We start from the raw sequence: 13,747 nt of genomic DNA, 5'->3' as shown, positions 1-13,747 counted from the left end.
TAATGCACTCAATTTACAGATCGAGAAACTGAGATTCAATAAGAGAAGAGACTTGCCCAATGTAATATGCAAAGTATTTTAGCGTTAGGTTGAGCTGGGGGCAGGATGCTGGAGTCAGAATGCCTGGCTTCAGATTCTACCTCCACCACATGCAAGTTACTTTATCTCTCTGTGCCTCAGTTTTCTCAGCTATAAAATGGGACTAATCATAGCACCTACCTCCTTTATTGTGGTGAGGAGTAAATGAGACAGGGCACATAAATCCCTTAGCACAGTTCTCTAGAGCTTAGAATTAGCATTAGATAAAGGTTGCTTTTTATTATTTTTAATATTGATGGAGCTGGTACAGGATTCTACATCTCTTAGTAGGGAAAACTGTGAACCTGTCAGATGCTGGTGCATCCTCATAAAAAGAGACTTTTTAAAAGGTTTTAGATTTTTAAATATTTCTTCTTTATAGCATTTAATGCTCTCAAGGTTAATCAACTTGACCAGTATTTCTTAAACTGTATTCCTCAAAAGAGTAGCTTTCCTCAAAGCTAGGAATTCCTTGAAACCCCTAATTTGGTGGTCATACAAGTTTAAGAAATATTGGACCTCCAATTTCCTCCTCCCCTGGAAATTCATCATGTACATAAATATATTAAAGATCCAAGAAGTCCTACAAGAAAGGAGTTCAAATGATGTTATTTAAACTGTTATTTCCCAAATATACTTGACCATAAAATCCTTTTGAATATCCCCACTGACACTAGTATCACAGAAACATGAATTCAGAAATTCCGAATTAGGTCAAAGCTTCCTGAAGTTCCCCATTCAAAATTAGAAGCCAAGCCATATTACCTGACACTCCATAGCCTTCTGACCTGAAAAAAAAATCCTTCTAGCAAATAACCTACACTTGACACCATCTGCTGTGCCCAAGACTCCCACAGGGCACTGAATCTTCACAATCATATTTGTAGAACTTTGCCACCCACCCCTTAGCCATAGCTGATTCGATCAGAAGTAAACACCTGACTGATGAGCCAGTCAGATTCTTTCCAGAGAGAGTCTGGGGTAGAGAGGTGTCCCAGCCCTTAAGTTAAAGACTGCAAACTTCTACTGCTGGACACCCCACAGCTATTCTACTGATAGCTTCTTTCCCAACTCTCTACACACAGAGATAAAGATGGTGACCAGCATCTCCAGCCTACATACATTCAGTTCCTCACTTCCCACAATTAATTGAGCTTTGTTGGCCCTGACTGGCCCCACTTAGGTCACTGCCTCATCCTGAACCAATCATAAGGGATGTGGGCTTCTTGATGGGCTGGGCCTGAATCACATGACCATTTCTGGAGCAAGGACTGACAAAACCCATCAGACAAAATCCTACAGAAAGAAGAATATAGGAGGAGTAGTTTCCAGCAGGAGAACTACGGTTCTATGACTAGAAGATGGGGGAATAGATGGGGAGAAGACAAAAATAAAGATGTCCACTGTACCCCAGGCCACATTATGATTTTTACGGGTCTTAGGAACTTCTAGGAATCCCTTCTTAAAAAAATATAAAATGTATGCATAGATATAGAAAAATAGATTATATATAATATACATATATTATGACTGTGTTGGTAATAAAAACAAATATAACCCTGGCTTGATTATATTCATGGTTTTCTTCTGCTTTTAAAGGAAATTAAAATATTTTTGAGGGCCCTAGGTATTGCACCTACTGTGCTAATGAATAAATCAGCCCTGACCACACCTGCTCTCAGATGAAACCATTTTCAGCAGAAACTTGTGCCCACTGATGAGCAAGTATTCCTGTGTCTGCCTTCCACACCATCCTCCGGCCCATCCTGAGAGCTCATGAGGGGGGACGGCCAATTTTCCTGAAGAACTAACCTGGAGAAAAGGGGAGCCAAGGAAATTAAGGGTTTCTTCTTCTTCTTTTTTTTAAAGGTTTTTATATTTGTTTTTGAGAGACAGAGACAGGGAGCAAGTGGGGAGGGACAGAGAATAAGGAGACAGAATCGGAAGCAGGCTGCAGGCTCTAGGCTGTCAGCACACAGCCCGACGCAGGGCTTGAACCCACAAACCTTGAGATCATGACCTGAGCCCAAGTTGGACATTTAACCAACTGAGCCACTTAAATGCCCCAGAAATTAAAGGCTTCTTAATGAGTATAATCTTCCTGCTAAAAGGTTTAACTGCCAAAGTGCCTTAATCTGCTTCCAAAGTTCACATTCCTTAACTGCCCAGTCTTGGAAAGGTGCTGATAACTCCCTTCACAAATCTCTCACTTGCCATAACCAATGTTATATTCAAGGCTATTATTTTTAAGATTACATGAAGTGAAGTCGGTAACCTTTTACTTTCTTCTCCCATAGCTTGAAGAAAGATGAACCACGGGGATATTTTCTTCTTTTTTAACGTTTATACGTTTGAGAGAGAGAGAGAGACAGCATGCACAAGTGGGGGAGGGGTAGAGGAGGAGGGGGACAGAGGATCTGAAGCTGGCTCTGGCTGACAGCAGTAAGCCCAATGTGGATGTCGAACTCATGAACCATGAGATCACGACCTGAGCTAACGTCAGATGCTCAACTGACTGAGCCACCCAGGTGCCACACCAAGGGGATATGTTCACGGAAAGGAAACCAAAGAATGGAACAAGATGAAAAGAACCCTAAGTGCTTTGGAACCAGAAGCCCTGAAGGGACTTTGTAAGGTCTGCTGGAAAATCCCTTATCCCTAAATAATTTACCCTAAAGTATTCTGGGCAGCACGGTGTGGTGCACCCATTCCTACCTGTCTTCTGCTTGGTTAATGTCAGCAGGTTTTGCCATATCTGTGTATCAACTGTAGTAATTATTAAGCTTTTGTTTAAACCAAGTCACTTTTCCCCCACATAACCTCATTCTAAACAATACCATCCAGGAGATCCAAATATGATGAACCAGTTATATTATTCCTGATACATTCAATCAAATATTAACCGTTCTAATAGAAAATATTTGTAGATGTACTTCCCCAAACCTTCATGAGTACCCCCAATGACACGTACACTCCTGGGAGGATGCCTGCTACTAATCAGCTGTGTGCCTTTAGCATGTCACTTACACTCTCTGATCGTCAGTTTCCCCACCCAGCTGACCTCTAGAGGTCTATGATTCTGCAGTTCCACAGAGGGGTTCAGGCAGCTGAATTTTCTATGATTGTGTTCCACTCCTCCCGCTACCAACTTTTCTAGCTTTTAATTTTCTGAATATTAATTTTTAAATGAGGAAACATTTATATAAGCTTTGAAAATAAAATATATCTTATTTATAAAAAAATATATTCCAAATCCACAGGATATTTTTTATTTTAGAAATCTTCAGATTTCTATCCACTCAAGCTCCTTCAAAATGTCAGAGGTTTTGTACACACAGTTCTCTGGAAGTAATGCTCTTCCTGCAAGAGTTCATAACTACTCACCCTTCATAGCTCAGCTTAAACGTTCCTTGTTCAGGGAAGCCGTTCCAACCCATTCCAGCATTTCCACTGTACGTCACATCTTCCTATTAAATACTTCCATTTTATTCTGTTTCTCCAGAGGTAATTTTATTTAAATTTGGGGGATCAATTCATTACCATCTGACCTCCTCCCTAGACTGTACATTTCATGAGGGCAGGAATAGCATTTGATTTCCTTGCCATTGTGTTTCCAGAAATTTCTCTACTGCCTGGCACACAGTAGGCACCCAGTTTGTTGAATGAATGACATTTCCAGGAGGGGGTGGTTTTGAAATTCCATAGAAGCTAACATGTCTTTTGGTAATTTGTTCTAGGGTGTTTCAGCCTTTTCAGTCACAAAATCATGCCTAATGTCTAGCCTCAATTCCTCCTCACGTTTGGCATAGAAAACATTTTACAAATAGAGTTATACCTGAATGCAATAGTCTTTGGAGACTTTGGCCAAGGAGAAATTACAAGCTGCTTCTGTGATGGAGCCCTGGGAATTTCCTCCCACTCCCCATCCAAGGCAAAATCCAAATGTTCTTGATGCGTGTTAATTGCGAATGAAGCCTACCGTTACCTGGTTCAACGCAATTATCTACAAAGCTGGTCAAAAATGCTCAGATGGAGGTGGTTTCAGAACAAAGAGGAAGGGAGAACATTATCTGAGCAGCAAGTAGGCAAGCAAAATCCATCACGGTTAATTATTTGCTCTTAATTGTCAGGAAATGAAGGATGGATGGAAGAGGGTTTAAATGGAATAATACAAAAAGTGTTCTTCTACCCAAATGCTGTAGCCAAATTTGCAAGTGAGACTTTTCATAATCCACGGGTTGTTAATTATCTAAACACGGGTCCCTTGGAGCTGCCTGAGTGAAGATTAATTAGTTTTTGAAATAATAGCTAAATTGATGTGGGGAAGGAGTTCAGACTCCAAAATAATGGCTGAAAATTAGCCATCCTATTTCTTCATTTCTCTTTGCTGGGTTCCTAGGGGACATTTATCTCTGTTGCTTTTGCAGAGAGGGCTCATTAATCACACAGGCAGATGGGCCTTCCCAAATTTGTGACGTGGAATGAAAAAGTAGCCCCGCAAAGTGCAGAGGAAAAGAAAAGCTGATGATTTTCTGCACAGACTTCCTTCCAAACCCAGTCATGGCCAGAGGCTTCCTTGTCAATATAAGCAAGACAAGGTACAAACTCCAAAACTCGATTCTTTTCTCCTGGATTGGAAAACCGGTCTGTGGGCAGAAGGAGGTTTCCATGGGCCCCAGTGTCCAGTCCAAAGTCTGGACTTCTGACTCAGAGAAGGACTTAGCTTCATGTAGTCCCCTTTTTTAAATCTACTTAAGTAAAATTAAGGATTTTTTTTCTGTTTATCTAAAAAAAGAAGGCATAGCAGGCTTTCACTAAATTTGGAATGTATATTTGGGTCAATCAACTAAAAAAATAGAGGTTATGTGAAGTTGATGAATTTTACCTTGCAGATAGGCAGTTGTTTGACTTTGGGTTTCCCTAAAATCAGGGGCTAGACTTGAATGCAGGTAGTTTATTTGGGAAGTGACCCCAGGAAGAACAAGTGAGGAAATGGGAAATGTGAGTCAGAGAAGGGTAAGAGCCAACAAAGCATTCTGATGAGCTGAATACCACCAGGGGAAATAAGGACTCACTCCTATTAGAAGTCTTATGAGAAATCCTATGAAACATTCCTCTAAAAGGTCTCTCTGGATGATGAGGCTGGGTCATTCATTCGATGATTTCCACGCTCCGGTGGTTGAGGGTTTCACCTAGGGCATTAAGATCTAACACCATTCTCCCAGGTACCAGAGGAAGCTGAAGGGCAGAAAAGGGAGATGCATGTGGGAACTGTCCATAGCTGCAAGTGAGTCCAGATGGACTGAGGGGGGATACGTAGGGGGACATCAATGGTCACTTGCCCTTCTGTAGGCAACACTGCAGTACGAGAAGTTAGTGACTGTCCGGATGTGCTATATTACAAAACTGTGGACAGAGAAAATACACAGTGGTTTCAAAAATGAGCCCCTAAATGAAAGTCATAAGGGTAGACACTACAAAATATAGCATTATTGCTTCCCACATGAGCAACTCTAGGTACTTTAGTGTACTTGAGAGAACATGCAGAGAGATTTATTTTGTACAAATGGTTACATATTCCAACAGTCAAGTCTAGGGGAAAATAGTTGATACAGGGTTTGTGTTGATATCTAAAGAAACATCCCCTGTCCTTAATCATTTTCTTCCAAAACCATTGGGTTCTCACGTGTTTTTCTTTCTGCCCTAGAATTCAGACTGAGCCAACTTTGTTTACCCAGCTTCTTAGCAAGATTTAATAATGTCTTGGGTTTAGTTCTCCCAGAAAAATCCAGAAAGACAATGATTCAAGGAGTTTGAGAGGTGACCCCAGGAAAGGAGATGTCAGTGGTTGAGTTCCTCAGAAAGTGGACTCTGAGATGGGGTTAGCATGCAGGATGTTAGTTACAGAATGCCCTTGGAATCAACACCTATAAAAGGAAGAAGGAATAGAGGATGGGAAGCGGAGGAGGTTAGCCACAATGCAGGCCCAGTAATACCTGCACCAACCCTACAGAGAGCTCTGAAGCTGGAACAACACTTACAAGTAGTCCAAAACTCGGCTGGGATGGCTGAGCTTTTATAAACACATATGAATCAGTCATAAGGTGTGGGCTTCTCCAGAATAAGGTGTTTCCTTGGTCACAGCAGCTGTCTGCAGCTAAATGATCCCTAAAGGGACTGACAGTTGAAGGTCATTGGCTAACAGCACTCTAGGCAGGAAGTCCTTCAATGAACGGACATCTGCATTTTATATCACAAGTGTCCAATATAGTAGGGGGTGGAGTAAGTGAGACAATAAAGGAAATAAGTCAATAAACAGTATGTTACTGAAGAGGTTACCACTGGAGGAATCAGTTATGTCACCTGGGATAGCAAGGGAACCAGGGTATTCATTTACCAACTCACATCAGTCACTGGTTGAGAGCTAATCCCATGGAGCATTAACATCTTGGACACAGGCTCACGGGGCTCCAGTTACCAGAGAAAGTCATCAGGCAGAATCACTGTCAGCCCTTTGGAAGCTTTGGGCTGAGTATGCATAAAATAGTGTCATGGGCAGATGGGCGGGGCTCCAAGCATATATATTAAAGCACCAAATTATTAACCAAGGACAATCCTAAAAGAGTTTTTCTGCCACACAAGACAGCTCTAACCCCTCTTCTCAACTGCCCAATTATCACAGAACCATCCTTCTGCCAAAGTGCAATTAGAATGGTCTCCCTAAAGCACAAAATTAAACATGTCACACTCTCTGCTTAAAAGCCCATCCTGCCTCCCCCTCTGTTATCAGAAAAAGTCCAAATTTCTCACTCTGGCTTTAAAGGCCCACTTTCAAAGCATGACCTTACCTCACTTTACCTTCCACAACCCACCCAGTTAGACCGCACTGATTTGTGTCCCTCAAATTCACCACGTTCTCTTCCTTTCAGGACTTTGTATGTGCTGTTCCCTTTGCTTGTAATACCCCTCTTCACTTTCCCACATTCCTGTAGCTCCATCAGGTCTCTGTTTAGTGGTGCTTCTTCCAGGAAGCCTTTCTTCCACCACAGATTGGGTGGATGGCCCCTCCTTACAATCCCCTAGCATGCTGAATTTCCCCATCGGTAGTGTTTATATACTGCATTATATTTTTTTGGTTGACTTATCTGTCTCCCTCACTAGACTGAGTTTCGCAAGGGTAGAGACCATAACTTGCTCACCAGTATGCTGTCAGTGCCCAGCACAAATGCCTGGCACAAGGTAGCTACTCAATAAATTGTGGTGGATAAGTGTGGAGCAAAATTTGCCCCACACCTACAATGCATGATGCCCCAAATCCCTCCCAATTTGGTCCAGTTCCAGCTCCAACAACCACTTTGAAGCAATTTGGACAACTTCTTCACTGTGGGTTAGAAGGAAGCCTTCGCTGTCTGATCTACCCTTCTGCCAAAGGGATCATTACTTTTCATGCGTTGCGATTATGAGAAAACTGACATTTGGCATGTAAGAGGAAGGACACAATAATTCAAGTAAGGAAAGGCTTTTACAACTTCCAATTATGGAAGTGAGATGTGTGAAGGAATAGAAGTTCCTACAAAGGATAATGGCTTGGTTAATCAACAAGAAGCACGGATTTAATGAGGACTCTGCAGTGGTTGAGGTGCAGACCTCATCTTTATAACTGCCCTCAGCAAGAAAAAAGGAGATGATGAATCAGAAACCTGGAATCATTTCCAAGTTGCAAAGATCCAGTCCACACACTAATTGACCTCCAGAAGTGACATTGTAGTTTTGGAATGTAAATGCATCTAGATGTCCAAGCAATCGATAATCCCCGGGGAAGCCAGTCAAGTTAGCTGGGTCCCAGCAGACATGGCCTGAGAGAAATTGGACAGGGCCTAAAGGAAATCCATTCGCAGGCTGGATATGGAATGAAAATCAGAAAATAAGGGTACTACAATTGGTACTACAATTCTCCTGACAAAGGATGCTTCCTTTTCCAGTAGACTATAAACTTCGTGGGGACAGGAATTCTGTCCATCTCTTTATAGATGCATCCCGAGTCTAGCATAGTGCCAGAAATGTAGCAAATCTTCATCAAATATTTGTTGAAAGAGTGAATGAATAAATAATGAAATGCTCTAACACTTTCTCTTAAAATCTTGCAACATCTTATTGCTGCCAATTCTCCAGTTTTGTGTCTCTCCCTTCTCTACGATACAATCGAGCCTCTAGCCAAGGCAAAAATGTGGAGGAGCTGAAGCTCTCCTCCACTGATGATGAAAATTTAAATTTGTACAAGTACTCTGAAAAACTATTTGGCAGAATCTACTAGCGTTGAATATATACATATACGACAACCTAAAAATCCCATTTCTAGGTATGTGCTCTGTAGAAATACATACATATATTAACCCAAAGACATTCATGGAAATGTTCATAGCATCACTATTCACAATGGGCCCAAACTGGAAACTACTGAGAGGCCCATCAATGCTAGAATGGATAGAATAGGTAAATATGTTGGGGTATGATCAAACAATGGAATATGGTAATGAGAATCAACAAACTACAAGCAACAATGTGGGTGAATATGACAATTATAATGGTGAATGAAATAAGCCAGACACAAGGATACCGGTGTCAGATTCAACTTATATAAAGTTCAAAAATAAGCAAAATAATCTATTCTGTTAGAAGACAGGGAGTAGATACCCTTGGTAGTGACCAGAAGGCGTGATGGTGGATATTGTGGAACACTAGCAAAGATCCAGCTCTTGATCTGGGTATGGTTACATGGACATGTTCAGATTGCAAACATTCATTGCACTACATGTGCTTATGATTTGTGCTTTTTGCTATGTTTAGGTTATTCTTAATTTTTTATTTTCAATTTAAAAATAATTCTAGCCAAATAACATACAAACTCAAACGTCTTCAGAGGACACTGTGTGTATTTAACAATGTATGTGAGAGACATGGGTCAGAGGGCCAAGTATGAGGAAAACGAGGAAGTGGTAGGGACTGAGTGAATAGGGAGCCAAGCCCCTCTAAAGACATTTAAATTCAGATTTTAAAAAGTCTGTGCTCACCCAACCAAACATGACTGCTGGCCCAATTCAGCCCATGTGTGATCAATTATCAGTCTCTTCAGGTCTGCCCATACTCAACCACCCACAGTCTCTAGACACACCTGACAACATGCTCCTAAGCCTTTGCCTTAAGCCTGTCTTCTGCCACCTTTTCCCATGGCAATGCCTTCCTCATCCTCCAAGATCTAGCTCAAATGTTTACTCAGTGGAAATCCTTGCTGATCCCTCCTCTCTCAGGCACTAATAATCACTTTCTCCCTCATGCTGCCGTAAGATTATGTCTCGTCCACAGAGTATAAACTCCAAGAGGGCAGGGATTTCTATTTTGTTCCCAGCTTCACTGTCAGCACCTAGGACAGCACCCTGAACATGACAAATGCTTGATACAGAGGTTGAAATATAGAGAAAGAGAGAAAAATATTTACTATACCTCTATAACTATATTCTTTATCCAGAAGGGTGTTTATAAAGTCCATAAACAAATATGTGCAGCCCATCAATCCCCTATACCAAATTCAGAAGATTATGAGCAGTCCCTTACTGGGATTTGGGTGGTATATTACAATCCCTATAGACTCCAAAGAGAATAAAGATTTTGAAGTTGTATCCTTATTCTATTATACCACTCTTCCAATGCTTACAAGCTACTCCAGTAGATCCAGGGATTTTCCCCCCTCAAGAATGATACCCCATGAGGAATTACCAATTTGGAAACCTCCTCCACTTGGACCCTCATCCTCTACTTCCCTTCCCTCCAGGAACCCTTAGCTTATTCAAGCCACTGCTCAATCTTCTTGTGCTTAGTTTCCAGTGCAGTTTTTCAGCCATCTGGATCCTCCTTTTGTTCCACTGTTGGGCTGGGGACTGGGGCACGTGGAAGGGGCCCAGATCTTTGAGGAGAAGAAGAGGTGTGCTCAGCCTGGCCTCCCTCACAGTGGATTATCAAAAAGTAATCTGATCTATCACACTGCCAAGATTAATGTCCTCCACAATCTCATTCCCTACTCATTATTATGCTCAAAGATATCTATCTCCTTGGTATATGTCACAGGAAGATGGGAGTGGAGGGAGAAAAATATGTTCCCTCCACTCCTCTGTCATAATAATCATCACACTGTATTTTGACTAGATGTATATAATCTGCTTCCCTTAGGAGACTGTGAACTCCCTGAGGGCATGAACTGTGTTTTATTTTTCTATACATCTAGGTGTCCTCAAGGCACTCACAGAGGGATAGAGGTGGGTGCCATATGGTGATATGCTCCGTTGGGTAGCAGTTGAAAGAAAAGCTGCTGCCACTGGCGAAAAAGGAGCATTTTAAACCAAATTCATGTTTGCCTCCAACAGATTGCATCTGTCCAAAGTACTATACTTACACTACAGAAGACAAAAGGCACTAAGTAGGAGTCTGGGCAACTGAAAGCTTGGACCATTTAGAATGATGGGTCTACACATATAGCTCTCTCAACTGGAAGCTTCAGGTGCCTGCCCTGCCTTCAGTGTTCAGAATACTGCATGTAGGGTAGAGGATTTAAGATGCTATAAATACATTCTCAGGACTTAAGAGCATCCACAGGCACCACTAGGTGCTAGTACCATACACATGGTGGAGATGGGGAGAGATTCTTGTTTAATTAAAAATAACTTTTTTCTTAGTAGAAGCATAATATATGTGAATTGTGGAAGATTTCAAAAATATGGGAAGCATAATTTTTTTAAATACATGTGATACTAGTACCTAGAAATAAACACCATAACTCCTTCCAGGCTTTTATATACCAATCCTGGCACTGGTCTCAGAGAGTGCTTAGCTATAACTTCATGTGAATTCAACTCTGTTCCACATGGTTTCTGCCAGGTGTGATTCTCTCCTCAGTGCCCCTTCCACGCCCACCACCATGTCCACTTCCCTCCAGTATGGTGACTCCCATCTCTGGTTGACAGTATGCATTTTATTTTGCAGTTTATTCTCTATTCTATGTCATGCGTGCAGTTATGGCATAAACTATGCCCTGCTCCTCTCTTCCCTTTGGATTATCATAAGCCTATTTTGTAAACCAAAATAAAAATGTGTCATTATGTTCCTGCTATATCCATCCTAATTCTTGTCAAGGCAAGATATATGCCTCTGACTAATTAAAAAAGGACACTAGGAAAAAGAGAAAAGAAAATACTACACACGTGCACGCACACACACACAGACACACACACACACAATTTCTGCATTTCATCATATTCAAGATGCTAGCAATTACAAGACACCATTTTAAAAATTTTTATTGAAGCATAGCATACAGAGAGAAAAGTGTATAGACATAAATGCATAGCTCAATGAATAATCACAAAGCAAACACCTGTGTGACCGCCTGCTGGGTCAAGAAATAGAGCGATGCCAGCCTTTCAGAAGTCCCCCGCCTGCCCTGCTTATGTTCCCTCTATCCTCTCAAAGGTAACAACTGCCTTGACTTATAACACTATATCTTGGTTTTGCCTGGTTTTTTAAGCTTTATGTAAGTGGTATCATACATTATATATTCTTTTGTTTATGACTTCAATCATTCAACATTATATTTGTAAGACTCATCCTTGACTCGCCACTATTTTATGTAGCCCTAAGAAAGAAAAAACACTACCAATTAAACTAGGGCACAAAGCTTTCTTATCACTTATAATTTTTATTTTATACCTACTTAAAGAGCTATTTTAGATTTATTTGTTTGGACTTTTATCACATATTATTCTTCTGCATTCATAAAAAAGGGAAAATATAAGCAAAAGATATTGGTAGGGTGTTCCTAAAACTCCTGTGTGTTCAGAATCCAATTCTTCTGAATCACTCTTGACTCACAATCAAAGCTCTCCAATTCTTTCTTCACACAATGACATTCAGCATATCATTGCATTGGTGACACAGTTTTTCTTCAGAGTGTTCCACTATTGCCCCCAGAGTTCTCCTCCCAAGCTGATGATCTCACCCTGCAAAGTTGGATGCTGGAACTTTCTTACCAGAAGTAGCAGTAGACAACAACCAGAATTCATAGTCCTTACTTCAGTGGTCTTTAATGGTTGGGTGACTGAAGCATTCTGGAGCCAAGGCCACCAGGAATAAGAACCAAGTGTGCAAATACTCAACACAATGACAACCACATAAAAAATGGCTGTCCAGCTGACAGTATTGTAAGAGGCCATTGACTCCCGGATGCATCCCAATTTTTGAGATGACATAATGTTATTTAATGTGTATTTTAGAAACAATGAAATGTAATAGTTTTTTAATGTATTTATCTTGCTTTCACATACAGTAAAAAAATGGTCATGTGGTAGGACTCTACTTCCTAAGATAGGAAGGGAAAAAGCACACAACCAGAAAGGAACAATTTCAGAATACCAAGAAAATATTTGGGCCAAAAAAAAAAAAAATTGAGAATCTTATTCTAGTTTAAATATAAAATTAAGTATAAGGTGGATTTGACTGAATTGATTTAAATTTTCACTAAAGAAATTCTTTGATGCTTATGTTTTATTTCTCTAATGATTTCATAGTAGTGTTCACCATCACATGGAACACCATCTATCCACCCAACTTCCCAAGCCAGAAACTTAAGTGGTATCTTCCTTGCTCATGACCCCCCTCCCACATCCAATCCAGGGATTGGGATCTTTAAAAGGCATCCCTCCATTCATTTGAATATCTATCTGCCTACCCCTCTCCCTTAATCACAAATATTCCAATATAAACTACCATGACTGCTTACTTTGAGGACTACAAAGGTATCCTTATAGGTCTATCCCAATCTCTTCTAGGCTCACTATCATCCATTTTCCACCTGCCAAGGAAAGGATCCTTCTATAATGTAAATCTAGTTATGCCTCCTCATGGTTCTAACAAATAATGTCTTAAGTCCTTACCGTGACTCATAAGTTCCTGCATTTTCTGGCTGGTGAATACCATATATGGCCATCCTAAGTGACTTTAGGGCACATGAGTCTCTAGACTATGATCTATTATACTGTGGAGCTGTGCCCTGTACAACCCTGTCTGTCCATACACAGCAGCCCTGGCCCTGATAACTTCTCCAGCCTCATCTGTACCAATTTTTCCCTTTGCTCACCACATTGGACCCACATGGGCCTTCTCTTAGCCCTCAAACACACCAAACATCCTTCCCAACTTTATCTATGTTGTTCTGTCTTTTAGGTACACTTACCCTCAATTCCACCTTCACTTAAGTAATACCTACTAATCCCCCATGTCTCAGTTTGAACACTTCCTCAAGAAAGCCTTCCCTGACTGTCCAGGCTTCCTGTACAACCATTTATAGACTTGGTTAAAATTGTTACCAGATACTTTTTCATGTGTTTTATGGTTTAAAATCTGTGTTCTCATCTGGCATGTAAGCTGCCCAAGAGAAGAAACTATCTGTCTCCTCACTAATTCCCAATGCCCAACATAATGCAGGGCACAGAGAGGTTCAGTAAGTAGGGAATGAACAAATGAGGAGAAAGATGGATGTAGGATGGATAGACAACTGAATGAATAAATGAATGAATCCCTTTAAGACAAGCAGAGGCAGCTTTAATCCATTTGGCAAACGTCG

Source organism: Acinonyx jubatus, chromosome D3 (genome assembly GCF_027475565.1).
Source record: "Acinonyx jubatus isolate Ajub_Pintada_27869175 chromosome D3, VMU_Ajub_asm_v1.0, whole genome shotgun sequence".
Classification (NCBI taxonomy): Eukaryota; Metazoa; Chordata; class Mammalia; order Carnivora; family Felidae; genus Acinonyx; species Acinonyx jubatus.
This window is presented reverse-complemented; position numbering follows the sequence as displayed.